General features: G+C 35.4%; 1 protein-coding gene across 2 annotated transcripts in view; it reads left to right on the top strand.

Annotated features, from left to right (window-relative positions):
• Positions 1 to 4,540: 4,540 nt before the first annotated feature.
• LOC141435107 (carbohydrate sulfotransferase 11) overlaps positions 4,541 to 12,854 on the top strand; it is a 113,042-nt gene continuing 104,728 nt past the window's right edge. The window contains exon 1 of one of the 2 annotated variants that reach the window (XM_074097671.1): positions 4,541 to 4,794. The gene's annotated coding sequence lies outside the window, so the exon portion shown is untranslated. The remainder of the gene's footprint in view (positions 4,795 to 12,854) is intronic. The other variant, XM_074097674.1, reaches the window with a different exon arrangement.

Here is a 12,854-nt window from a genome sequence, read left to right as displayed (position 1 = left end):
TATTCGGAGTTATCTCTATCAGGGCTAGTAAAACATGTATAGTATACTTAACTATACATATGACGTAACTGCTTAAATAAAATCACTCGAATGATGATGAATCGGCCGTTTAACCTGTTACAAGGGTATCATCGCCACAGCGGCAGGTCGCAAACACAAATGGATCGCCTCACGGTTGAATGATTCTTTTAAGACCGACAGGAAATTATGCTACGGTCAACAGACATGCCGATGTTACTGAAGAGCAAAAACTGGCGAATTGTGTCAATTCATTTAGACCAAAGCCGACTATTACACTTCATCGAAGAGATTTAGCTAATGTATTTAAAATGTCTGCCAGCACTATAAATTTGGCCATACTTAATATAAAGATGAGCCAGATGTTTTACCAGGGTCGAGTGACAAATATATCAAGTTTTACGTTTTAGTTAGCGAAATAAACGCTGCCGTTTGTAAATTTACATCTAATTGAGTAGGTAAAATATAAATTTAACTGGACGTTATTTGTAACACGGTCGTTTATTCGGGGATGCTGCACCGCTGCCAAACTGCCAATGACAAATGAGAAACGTAGAGGTATCCGACTTTAGCAAATTGTACGGGAGATTCAAATTCTTTAGATGTCGACAATATTAAAAAGACAATGAATCTAAAAGAAGCATGTAATCGCGCACCGCCCACGCAAGTCGGTGGTCAGTTTAAAATAGTTATTTTAAATGACGAACTTCCTCCGTTGACGATGATTGCAGGAGCGGCAGGGAGCAATGTTAATGTTTCAATTTGTTAAACGTCCTTGATAGTTATTGCCTTTTCGTCAGGTGACTTTGCTTCATCTATATTAGATATTCGTCTGTTGGTGGAACAGTCTCAATTCAATACCAATCACAAAGATTATAGTCAAAATTCCACCAACGGGACTTATCACGCTAACACACGAGTAATATTTACCTCGACGTTTCGGCAACATTGCAGTGGCCGTGGTCACGAGTATAGACTGGTGCCACGGCCACTGCAATGTTGCCGAAACGTCGAGGTAAATATTACTCGTGTGTTAGCGTGATAAGTCCAGTTGGTGGTATTTTGACTATGAGTGAAAATCACGAAAGTTTAAAACGCGCGTTACACAAAAATGATGCCTATCATTTTATAAGGAAATATTAATTACGAGTAGTAATTATTACGTAAGCATTAAATAGTCCAAATAGTTGTTATATATTGGTAAGACAAACGAGACATTATTATCGGTACGAATACCGCAAATATACTTATTTAAATTTATTTTCTGACACTTAAGTGACACATAATCCATAAGGATTAAAGCCGTACCTACTAACATTGAACATGCTAAAAATAACAATGCTGCACTACGAGGAAGTGTCTCTCGGATTTTATGAAGTAAATTAAAATTTTAAACTTACGAATGAAATCACTAGACAAATTTGTCCGCGTTAAAAATTGGCTTTATAATCACAATCATTAATAATAATCATCATCATTGTCATTGGCCTATACACGTTCTACTGCTAGGTTCAGGCTTTCTCCCGGAACGAGATGGCTTGGACTATACAACCCACGCGAGTCCAGTGCGGATTGATAACTTGACACGTAAAATTTTATAGCTTTGTAGGTGTAGGTGTGTGCAGGTTTCTTCAATGTAACTTCCTGGCAAATTTAAAATGTACTCTCTTAGAAACTCAACTGCAAAAATTTCTACAAAACACTCAAAAGTGCGAGCAAGAGTTTGAACACACGATCATCTGCGTGAGAGGCCTTAGCTAACCAACCACAGCAAATTATTATTTAATCGTAGGGCATTATTTAACAGTCGTTTCATGCAAAATTCTTAAATCCAAATAAAAAGTTAGATCCTTGCATCTACTGGATAACGTCGCTTCCATGGGTAAACAAGCAAATTTGTACTATAGATAGCGTTGCAGGCTGAATGGAGCGGCTAATATGATTGGAACTTAATCGTCAACAGCGACTAATTAATGAATGTGAAGCCAGGCAGCTCACGTCGGGAGCGGCGGGTTCCGCTGACAAGGATGACTAACAGCAATTCAGTAAACAAATGACCTACCTGTCCAATACCAACTGCCATTTTGTGCCTTAATGAGTCACATTACGACTGATTGTTACAGCTTATTTTGAGTCGTTAGGTCTATGTTATTGTACTTGACGAAGAACAACTCATGTCCGCCCTTTATTTATGACGTAACATAATTACCGACGAATCTATTGTTCGGCTCGTCATTATTTTTGTTACTTGATCTTTAATTAAATTTGAAATTTTTATTAAATTTGAGCGGATTAGTACAGTGTTATCTTAAGTTTACTTTAACATGGCCAAAACTAAGTACCTGAAAGCGTCAAAAGACCAGCAAGCACTGCCACAAGGAATCAACGGTTGGCAATAACACCTTTGCTAGCGTCAATGAATTCGTATACCTTGGGTCCTTAGTAACCGATAAGAACGATATGTCTTCAGAAATAAGCAGGAGGAAAGGAAAGTGCTACTTCGGTCTGCTAAGATAGTTTCGCTCGAAACTTCTATCAAGCAAGAAGCATAAAACTTCTTTTGTACAAAACCTTACTAAGGCCCGTACTCACCTATGGATCTGAATGTTGAGTTACCTGGATCCTGTAACACAGGGACTCCTAGCTCAGGATCCAGAGCCGTAGACTCTTGTTTATAAGTTTTTTATGCAATAAATTATTTTCATTTTTTCATTTTTTCATTTACTGAGCAAAAAAGAAAAAAATTCCTTGTTGGTATTTGAGCGTAAAATACTAAGGCGCATCTTCGGAGCTGTGATGGAGGACGAGACATGGCGAACGCGTTATAACCACGAGCTATACCAAATGTACGATGAGGCAAAGGCAGGTCACGTGGTACGAATGGATGAGGCCAGAGTACCCAAACTCCTTCTCGAAGGCCGGCCGGAGGGCCGCAGAAGTAGAGGCAGGCCTAAGCTCAGATGGTTGGACGGCGTCGAACAGGACACCAAGAACCTGGGGGTGATAAGTTGGAGAAGGAAAGCCATGAACAGATCGGAATGGAGAGATTTACTTGACCAGGCTAAGGCCCACCCGCAGCTGTAATGCCTCAGATGATGATGATATCTTAAGTTTAAAATGATTAGCGTGTTGAATTTAAATAGAGTTATTTATATTAAATTCTAAAACCTCATTAATACAACAAACAGTGGCCGTATTGCGTAACGTTTCTGACGGTCGCGATCGCAATCAAATGACACATTTCGCATACAAAAACTACGCTAAAACACACGAGTAATAATTGTGTTTTTGGTACTTTGACTATGAGTGAAAACCACGAAAGCTTAAAACGTTATTGTAGCAAACTCCTTGGAGTTTTGTACTTTTTGGTGTATTTTTTGTAAAGTTCTTTTTTTGTATATTTTTCTTTTATGTGTTACTTGTCATTATTACTTTGTGTTGTGTGGTTGTGTTTTCAAGTCAAAATATTATATTTAAATTTTATCATATTATTTCTTCGTTTGCTTTTTAGTTATTACAGTCCATTCATACTTTTCAGTTATATTATCTGGGTCTTCACAGGAATGCACTTTAATTAGTTTCGAGAAAGAATGCTACAGTAATTTTTGCTAACACGATAGCTAATTAATATTGATCTCCCTTGATAATTATAAAGTTATCGTTTTTCTCTCAAATCACTTTTTATCGTAGTCCTAACACATTGGTAGAACAAAAACTCAAAATATTAAAGTATTGTGGCTGAATAAAAAAAAAACACCTACAATATCTTCATTAAATTTGTACTTGTTTATGCTCACTATATAGTGAGGTCTGCAGGCCATATCGCTCGAAGAACAGATAACCGTTGGGGGGTAAAAGTTCTTGAGTGGCGACCACGAACCGGAAGACGAAGTGTTGTCAGGCCTCCCATCAGGTTGACTGACGACATCGTGAGAGTTGTGGGAAACCGGTGGATGCAAGTGACGAGTTGTCGTTCATTGTGGCGTTCTAAGGGGGAGACCTTTGTCCAGCAGTGGACGTCTTCCTGCTGATGATATAGTGAGGTTGGTTACTACTTTCCAACGTCTTTGTTAGTAGTCTAGATTATTTACCTCAAGTAAACCAATATCTTATTTCCCAGCAGACTTATCTCGCGATAGCTATTGTAAACTTTAATAGATGCACCAGGCCAACCTTGAACGAGTGGCCATGAAATTCTACGAGATATAAGATGCAAGATAATTCTGCGCTTGTGCCTGTCTATCCAGAGCGCATGCGTTAGAATTAAGACCCAAATTGAAATTCCGCTACGAGAAAACATTTAGAACTGAAGAATTTAAAACTAGACTTTATGCACAGTTCTTCTAATGACTCTTAAAAATCTAGCGCAAATCTCGGTCGCGATCTTTGAAACAGGGTCAGTGACTTAATTCATCACCACACGCATTCGCCCGGCTCTTGGCACAAATTTGCGCTTCACAAAACGGCTTCTACTATCGGGGTGCTTTGCCAAGAATAAAGCTGCAGTGCAGTAGTGGTCTTGCAGCCGAGACTGCGGCGCGGGTCCTCCGTTCATTGTTATGTCAGAGGCAGAGGTCGATACATCACGCCAGTGTCGACGCGCCTTTTGCGGAGTGCGGATGTGCCGTGTCTGCGTCTGCCGCTCATGTTGACGTTTGTGCAGTGCGCAACGGGAATTATTATGTGTTTTTCAGTATAAAACAAGACAGAACTTGGTGAACTAGATAATAATAACAGACATTTCAGTCATAAAATAATTAGGAACGCGCCGAACCAGTACGTATATTTTTTGGGCATTTTGTCGACAGTTTCGCTTATTTTATGACAAAAAGTCGCAGGATACTGAGATTTTAATACAATTGTTAACTCATAAAAGAGGATACCTTCTTAAAGTTTTTTAACATTATACAAAAATATCTACATAGGAACAATAGTCCGATAAGAGCATAACCTTCGCGATTTTCGCTTGATGCTGTCTCCATCTGTGAGGATAAGTAATAATCCGATTTCAAAGTTATTTAATTATGCAAATTTAATACCGCATGCCAATACACTACTTTTATGCGTAATACCGATACTTATCTTTGGTATATTGCATCATAACTTTATAAAAACATTAAATATATCTTTGGATAACTCTACACATTAAATACTTTCGATACCTACAGCAATACAAAGTGAAATACGAGTATATATTAAAAGATACGAAAGTATAATATACTTCGGAAAACTCCCGACCCCAAAAACATATGATCCAGCAACACAACAACTTCGGAAAAGTAAAATACTTACGTATAAAATACTCTAGTAACCCAACAATTAAGTATGATTTTATGTTGAAGTTAGTAAAAGTACCATACATCTGGAATTAAAATTGCATTTTGTCATTAGACAATTTGCTCGATTTTTCGAATATTTTTTTTAACCGCCTCGATTTTTATTTTATTTAGTAACCGACGTCAAATGCAAAATAATAACCATCAAGCTAAGCTAACAATAATGTAAACTATACTAACTAAATTCATGCTCTTTAGTCATGCTCTGTATCAAATCCGGCATCGTATCAAATTCTGAATCGTCTCATACGCCGTGTGCATTACTCAGATCAAATTAATTATTTTTTGCTTATTCAAATGTAATGTTAAAATTGAGAGCAATTTCACTTTTATCAGACGCATATTGCTAGGTATTTTACTTATCTCACCACAGAGCAAACCCGTTACAGTTCTTGGTCTTGGCACTGGTTTCCCCGTTGTTAAATTGTTACTATGTCCTTGGAAATGCTGAGTATGCTAAATCTACACATCGAGAGAGTAGAAGATAAGCCATTACTTACACTGTTTTATGATGCAGGTATAATTAAAATTATCTAAGATGATTATAAAATCATTGTTTACTTTAGCGGTAGAGCCGTATTAGAACATGCCGGGGGCCCCGTTGGAAAGTATTAAAGTAAATGTCATTGAAAATGAAACTTATTATTTTTGCTTTAACTGATTTTAGGGTCCCTTGTAAAGCCAGGACCAGAGCATGGGCCCAAGTGGCGTAAACTAGAGCCCCAACTAAACTATTTAAAATCGTTTGTTCCGTATTCGTCGTGTTCCAAATGCGACGTAAGTACTCCAGATTTGTCATTTATAGTTTTTAAGTCAGAGTCCGAGGAGCCCCCTGAGCTTGGGGGCCCCGGGGCACTGCCCCGTCTAGTCCTCCAGTACCTACGCCACTGATAGTCCCGTTGATCTTATGGGTATTATTTACATGAAATTTGACTTATTATTGAGACTCTATATAAGTAGAGCAAAATTATTTTCAAATAAATTTGCGGCCTACTTATTCTTAAATAATTACTTTGTTTCTATGTTTTGTCTAGCTAGGTTTAAGTGCCTCCTTTCTGTGATTTGTTATTGAGATTGGTATACCTAGTTATTTTTTTATACTTACTGGTAGGTTATGATTACCTCATGTTTTCTTGATTTCTACAACATTTCTATTTATAAACATGCGCTTCTAAATGTTATTGTTAAATTGGCATACTGTATCCGTTTTGTGTTTGGACACGTACAAACATTTCCAGGTTTAGGTTAATATGTCAACATTGAGAAAAATAATCCTGTTCAATACTATGTTTCTATGATTTTTTAAGAAAAATGGTGGGGTTAAGTATTTTATTTATCTTTATAATATGTTAGTTAGTTTTTCATTATAAAGTTTTTACTTTTAAGAACTTAGTACCAAGACAAAACATACCTACTTCCTTTCCTTCCTTTTCTTCTTTTCTTTTTCTTTTTTTTTTCTTTTATAGATATTTAGTTAGAGTTAATTGCAACAGATGATATTAAAGCAATCGTATCGTACGAAGAGAGGCAAATGAGTGAGTGGTTCAACTTATGGTTAAGTGTGCATCACCACTGATGACATCCGCTACTTCAGATGATTCCTAAATGTCACGCCTAGAAGGCTAGAATGTTACACGTGGCAAGAATGATATCGTTGTTTTGTTTTCGAATTGGCTAAAAAGTTAACCACCGGGAAGTTTCTAAGTGTCCACCAAAAAACTGAGACGTCAATTTAAGTTAATGAAAATGAAGAAAAACACGGTTTATATGTAGGTAAAGTAGAGATACAAAACATAATATGTAGATCCCAGCCGTGAAACCAGAATGGTTAACTTTATTTTTCTGACGATTACGGAAAGGTTTCTCGTGATCACAGGATTGCTTCCTCACATTATACGAGTATATTAAAGTATAATAAATATGCTGCAATGTACCGATCATCAAATGACAGGATCATCTGGATAGTTGGTGTAAAAAAAAACTTGTACAGCGCCACCAAACAATTGAAGAGCAACTCGGATTAATTTGGAATAGATCATTTTACATTGTTGTGTACAAGAGATAGATAAACATTTTCATGACTTAGGAAATTATAAAACGATTTTCAGATAATCTTAGATATTAACAAACGATATACTAATAATTGTTGAAGAAAGAAAGAAAGAAATAAGTATTTGATTCGGACCTCGCACATTACATAAAAAGCATAAATTAAATACATTAAAAAAGAAAAAAGTAAAATAAAAATAAAAAACAACAATAATATTAAAATAAAAAGAAGTATATGCATATAAAGAAGTATAGGTATGAAGGAGAAACAGACTGCTTTATTTACAATTTGTGGGTTTTGTCATGCCTTGATTATGCCTATTAGTCTTATTTTTAGCATCAAAATAACTTGGCACATAACAACTCCTCGCAATTGTACAAACACTCGTTCGCGTAATAAGTTAATAACACGTTGGGTATATTTTCGAGTAATTGTATAATGAGTTATTTGATCCCCCTTTATCTTTACAATCAGGGTAAAATAAACGGTGGCGCTAAAACTTGAATGGTGTCGCGTGACAAAACTTCTTATTGAATTATACACATTAATAATTCCAACTTTAACCAAAATAATGCCAGTGGTGAAATAAAGGCTATTAGTCAATTTAAATAATTACGGGCTTTTACGTTTCTGTTATACATTTTAGCCGGGTTTTAGTAGCTTATGATCAATTCTACTCCTACACTTGCAACTGTTAGTGTGTGTTGCAATTAGTAAATAATGATAATGATAAGTCTTGAACCTAACCATAACAATAACAATTTAACCTTTTTTGAATTAAATTTGACCAGCGGTCTTCTGTGTCACCTAATGATAATTGTAGATGAGAACGAAGACAAAATTTTATTTCTATATTTATTTAGATATATTATTTTTATCACTAGCCTTTAACTACTCGTGGCTTCGCAAGTTGAAACAATTAGATCCTGCGATTCCCAAAAATTATATCCTATTTTTTATTTCCATTGTAAAAACCACACGCGAAAATTTAATGATTCCGCACCTAGCGGTTTAGATAACATTTTATTCCGTGAAAGTATAGATATAAAAACTAATCGCTCGTTATTCCAGAAATTTTGCTATGTGCATACTCAATTCCATCTAAATCTTTACAATCGTTTGATTCATCAGTTTTGAGTTTGTTTTGAATTAGTTGTAAGTTTTGAAGCTTGTTTAAAAATGTCAAATGTAAATTTCGCCGCGTTTAATGGTGTAAAGTTGGTAGGAAAATCCCAAATATGGAAATGGAACTGTATCTATGTAACCCATGCGCAATACATACCTACACTGTCAAACCTACCTACATGAAAAATATATTGAGCGGCAAAAATTCTGGTCCTATATACAGGCTCTATATACATATATGGTATGCAGTAATTGGTAATTTTGTATGTAAAGTGGGCCAAATTTTGTACCGATGAGTATATAAATCGCTATATACTAATAAGCATGGATTTCTTTAAGAAGAGACTGTGCAAATATAAATATCTGTTCGCAGCCAAACTATTTTATCTATGTCGTTCAAAATTGGACAAACAAACATTGCCTTGAAAACGCTTCCAAAAACATGATTGATGTTGTCGTTAGCGCACTAACTTAATTTAAATTACACACTCATGAAGGAAATTAGAGGATATTAGCGCAAAGTCACTAAATGCTTAAAATAAGTCATGCCTACAATTTTAATGTTAAGTGTTGGTAGAAAAACATAATGTTGTCGGCAGTTATGGATGACTTAATTCATAATGAAGGCTAATAAAGCACTGGTACAAGGATAAAATAGTTAGTACTTACTGTATCATTGGCACTATTGAAACAAAATTGAGAGAGCATTGGTAAAATTTAGGCCTTTATCACTAGCGAGAAGTGGAGATGAAAAGCGAAAGAAGAGCGAGTTAGACATCTCTTCAGGTGCAAAACGCGTTTTAATTTCAGTGAGAAGTCAGAGTTAGGTACCTTTATCCTACTTATCCGTGTGTGTGTGTGTGTGTACATAGCTGGACGTCTGGAATAACACATAGGCTACCACGAGATAGGGATAAAATCTCGAAATAACAACCGTTGGGCTAAGAGTCATGAAATTTGGTATGTACCTAGGTCTATAATAACACATACGCTACTTTTTATCCCGATATTCCCACGCGACAGGGATAAAATCTTGAAATTTCAACCGCTGGGTTTAGAATCTTTAAATTTTGGACAGTTGTTCAATGAAGACCACGATATTAATTTTGGCAATTCCCAGGGGAATTTGTTTGTTTGTTTGTTTGTTTGTTTATACTCTTTATTGTACAAAAAGGAAAAACAAAAAGGTTACATAAATAAAAGTTGTGTTAAGTACAAAGGCGGACTTATCCCTGCAGGGATCTCTGCCAGTCAACCTTTGAGTGGTAGAGGAGCAATCCAAAAAACAAGGATCGACAAATAGAGCAAAACATTTGAATTTTGTAAGATCCCGGAATTTTAATTGTAACTACCCGAATAGTAACGCGTGCGAAGCGTTGGGTAAACTCTAGTATTTTATAATCTGCCACAACATGTGTAAACAGAACGTGTAAGCCTGATTAGTTCGAACAGGAGCCATTTTTTCTTATAACGATAAGCAAATTAAATTTGTTAACATGCTGGCTAAAACCTTCGTGAAGTTTATGTTAGCATGCCGCGAAGGAAAATAGAAAATAATTCATTGATTCAAGCGTTCCTTTGTGAAGGATCATAACATTAAACAATCATCTATGAAATCTATAGAGCTTTCCACACAATAACATCCTGTATGGTTTTCAAGATACAATACATAATGATTACAATAGTAAATAATACAGTTCGAACGAATATTACAATGATAAGCAATAGGTGGCCTTATGCGATTATGGCGTTCTAAGGGGGAGGCCTTTGTTCAGCAGTGGACGTCTTCCGGCTGATGATGATGATGATGATGATGATGATGATGTCAATTCCGTCGCCTCTAGGCCTTATACTACGAAGTGCAAAATTCGAACTTATATCTTGCCGTCCCGCTGACGGTAATATTATTTAATACGAGACTGAGAGGGACAGCACGATACGAACTTCAATTTTTGAATTTCGTAATAGCCCTCCAGTTGCGGGGTTGCGGATTGCGGAGCGACGAAATTCGCCGCCAAATTGTACTTACCGTCGTGTGCGCCGCCGCAGTGTATTTAGGGTAGACCGGGGACAACTGAAACGATTTGGCTTTAATCGCCTGTAACTTTTTTATTTTTATGGTTAGAAAGACGTAGACCTAAATTATTTTAAGCTTAGTTATCTGGTTCCTAAATAAGATGAACTTGAAAGGTCTATCACTCATAGTTATTTGACCATAACGTAATAAAGATATTGGGGCAGAGTGGTTCAATTGACCACACATGACTGACAATTGAAACACTATGTGGGGTCAATTGAAACACCCTAATATCTTCGGCACAATTAAAGTAATTTTATCTGTTACAATCTTTTTCATCGCTACCATAGTATACAATGAGCTCATCAAAATTCCACATGCGTAAAATAAATATTTTACAAGTTATGACCTTCTGAACATCTCGATTAAAAAACGCGCATAAAAAAAAAGTATAGGCTTTTAGCTGTCTTTGTTGCTGCTACCTTATACATTTAACTTAATCGAAGTAGTTATGATTCAATAGTAAACAAAACAATACAGAATTAAAGTGGAAAAAGCATGTTCATTTTTCATACAAAAGTGCTTGTTTCAATTATAACAATGTTTCAATCATAACCACTCCGTATACTTAGTATAGATAGGTACGTCCGTACCCTGTGACAACGAGTGCTGTAAAGAACTTGTAACGTCGTGATGCAAAATTAAAATAATAGACTCAAGATATTCAGTTTAAATTGTTTTATTTATAAAAATATTTAAGAGGTATATGGCCAAGATGAAATAAAAATGTTCTTAAACTTTTTCTGATATATTTTAAGAGCGTTTATACCTGCTGAGCTGGCAACGTAGCATTTTTGTTAGTTTTTCTCGATTATTCCATAAAATTTAATGAAAATAAAAATGTGGTCTGTTAGAACTGTTCTTAATATATAAGTTAATGTGTCTACTCCAATAATTACTCATGATAGACTTTTATATTCGTAATAAACGAAAAATGTTATTAACGGTTCCTAAAGAAAATAAAAGCCTATCACGAATCATTATTGCAGCAGACACATTATATATTAACAACAGTTTTATCAGAATACATTTTTAATTTTAATTAAATTTTTACAGAATAATCGAAAAAAACTAACAAAAATGCAACGTTGCCAGCTCAGCAGGTATAAACGCTCTTAACAATAACCAACCATCTCTATTAATAATTGTAGGTACTTTACCTACTAATAGTCAGTCTCGTGAAAATACTGAAGTATGTGTAGTTTATACCTAACGCCTTTAGGCGAATTTATTTATTTTATTTTTTTAATTTTTTCTACGACTGGATGGCAAACGAGCAAGTGGGTTGAAAAAGGAATATTATTAATTGCACATCAAATAAATAATTGCATATCAATTTATTCTCATCATTTATATACCTTTGTATGTACATCAATTAAATTATTTCAATACAAATAAACTAAATGTTCAGCAAAACTAGTAGATACTGCAGATAATTCGAAAATATATCAACACAAACTATACAAAAATACTACAATCACATCAAAAATACTGACTGCATAGCAAAAATACTGACTCCACAGCCCACCGGTCCCCCTCTATATACGCCTATAAGGAGCGTTAGGTACAATTGCGACCACAACGCGACGCGCAAGCCAAGCGAGCAAAGCGAGCGCGCCGCGGCAGCGGCGGCGAAGCGCCACAACTTATTTATTTGGCCCCTACTAGTGCTGATTATGTAAAAGTATATACATGCTGAAAATAATTGATAGTAATATAATTATATATTTGATGTGCAAAAATAGAAGCTATATTAAAAAAAAGTGTTACAAGGTTTTCTATTTTTTTTTCGTATTAAGTACGTAATATTTTGGGTGGATTATTTTGCTGTGCAATCCGTAATTTTGATTCAGATTTTTTTTTTTGGATAAAAAAAGTTTTTTTTTGATGTGCGTTTTAATACTATCCTTTGAAAAATATATTAAAAGTATTATTATTTAGCGTTTTAATATTACTACTAAGTAAAATATTTTTAACTGGGTCACAAATAGCAGAAATGTTAGAAATGTTTGTGAACAGCATGTGCATCAAACACAGAACCTCCTTATATTTGAAATGGGTTACTTTTGGGGACGATTAAAACGCGTGGACGATAGAAACGTTTCAATCGTCCACAACCAAGTTGTTTCTACCGTCCCCACATCACATTTTTAATTCAAGGTCAAATATTTCTCATCAAAGGCACTCTAAAGCTGATCCATAACAATCAAAACACGCGTTTATTCCCTACTATAACCTCCAATAATTA

Source organism: Choristoneura fumiferana, chromosome 14 (assembly GCF_025370935.1).
Source record: "Choristoneura fumiferana chromosome 14, NRCan_CFum_1, whole genome shotgun sequence".
In the NCBI taxonomy this organism is placed as follows: domain Eukaryota; kingdom Metazoa; phylum Arthropoda; class Insecta; order Lepidoptera; family Tortricidae; genus Choristoneura; species Choristoneura fumiferana.
The sequence above is the reverse complement of the archived record's forward strand: the minus strand, read 5'-3'. Positions and strand labels throughout refer to the sequence as shown.